A 1,766-nucleotide genomic window follows, 5' to 3' on the forward strand; every position below is an offset into this window, starting at 1 on the left:
AGATTTATTTATTTATTATATGTAAGTACACTGTAACTGTCTTCAGACACTCCAGAAGAGGGCGTCAGATCTTGTTACGGATGGTTATGAACCACCATGTGGTTGCTGGGATTTGAACTCTGGACCTTCAGAAGAGCAGTCGGGTGCTCTTACCCACTGAGCCATCTCACCAGCCCAACTGCCACCATCTTTATCAGATCATCTGTGCCCACTTGCAAAAGATCATCATAGCTATTGAATGTTGGTGGCTCCTTCATAGTAGGAGAGGGTGGAGAGGGTCATTAGACGCTCATCCGAATAGCCAATCATTCTCCCCAACCTGTGGTACGTAATTCAACTCTAACTACATGGGTCTCAGATCCCAAACGGGTTTAGCGTATATAGGCTGGGAAGGACTAGGCAACTCCATCTGTGCAGCCATGAGAAAGCCATCGTCCATGGGGGATGCAGACTTTCCAGTGTGGATGCAGTGGGCTTAACCATGCTCTTGTCAGGAACCTATCCAGGCTCTGTAAGAAAACCTAATAATGGGGCTGGAGAAATGGCTCAGCAGAGATGGCTGCTCTTGCAGAGGGCCTGGGCTCACTTCCCACCACCCACAAGGCAGCCCACAACTGTCTATAGCTCCAGTTCCAGGGGATCCATGGCACCAGGCATGCATGTGGTACACATAACTGTGCATGCAGGGAAAATACCCATACACATAAAACAAAATAAATAAATCTTATTTTTAAAAAAGCCTGCTGGGAGTGGTGGCGCATGCTTTTAATCCCAGCACTTGGGAGGCAGAGGCAGGCAGATCTCTGAGTTTGAGGCCAGCCTGGTCTACAAAGTGAGTTCCAGGACAGCCAGGGCTACACAGAGAAACCCTGTCTCGAAAAACAAAAACAAACAAACAACAACAAAAGCCCAATAATTCATTGCTTCCCCAAGGGGAACTCTGGTAGACTCAAACTTTATTTTTTGTCACTGGGAGCCTTACATGGGAGGGGTAGGTGGGAGGTAGTCCTTCAACTCAAGGCAATAATTGTCTCAACAGATATGAACAAACACCCTAATTAGGGCACTGATAACAGACCAAAGGAACAACCGTATCCTTGTTCAGCTTGGGGAACCAGTGAATGATTGTCACAGGAGCATGGGTGACACAAATATCTGCTTCCCCAGCAATGACCACCCTGCGATAGGAGGTAGCTTCCTGAAAGCTGAGAGGTGGGTCCCCCTCATTTAGCCTAGCCCCCTAGCACAAATGGCTCTCAGCCTTCCTAATGCAGCAGCCTTTCAATAGAGTCAGTTCCTCGTCTTGAGGTGACCCCCAAATATAAAATTACTTTTGTTGTTACTTCATAACTGTAATTTTGTTACCATGATGAACCAAAATGTAAATATCTGACATTCGGGATATCTGATATTTGACCACACCCACACCCACCTCTGCAAAGGGGTTGTGGCGCACAAGTTGAGAAACATTGACCTAGAGGCAGCCTCTGTGGCCCCTAGTATATTAAAGTCCATCTTCCAGTGAACGTGAATAGAATCCGCTGGAGCCAAGTATGGTGGCCCCTGCCTGTAATCTTAGCACTTGGAAGGCTGGGGCAGAGAGACCATGAGTTCAAGTCCAGTCTCCTTTAAAAGAAAAATCTATTTTTAAAAGATACTAGCTAGGCATAGTGGCGCATGCCTTTAATCCCAGCACTCGGGAGGCAGAGGCAGGTGGATTTCTGAGTTCGAGGCCAGCCTGGTCTACAGAGTGAGTTCCAGGACAG

The sequence above is a fragment of the Mus pahari genome, chromosome 1, assembly GCF_900095145.1.
Source record: "Mus pahari chromosome 1, PAHARI_EIJ_v1.1, whole genome shotgun sequence".
NCBI lineage: Eukaryota > Metazoa > Chordata > Mammalia > Rodentia > Muridae > Mus > Mus pahari.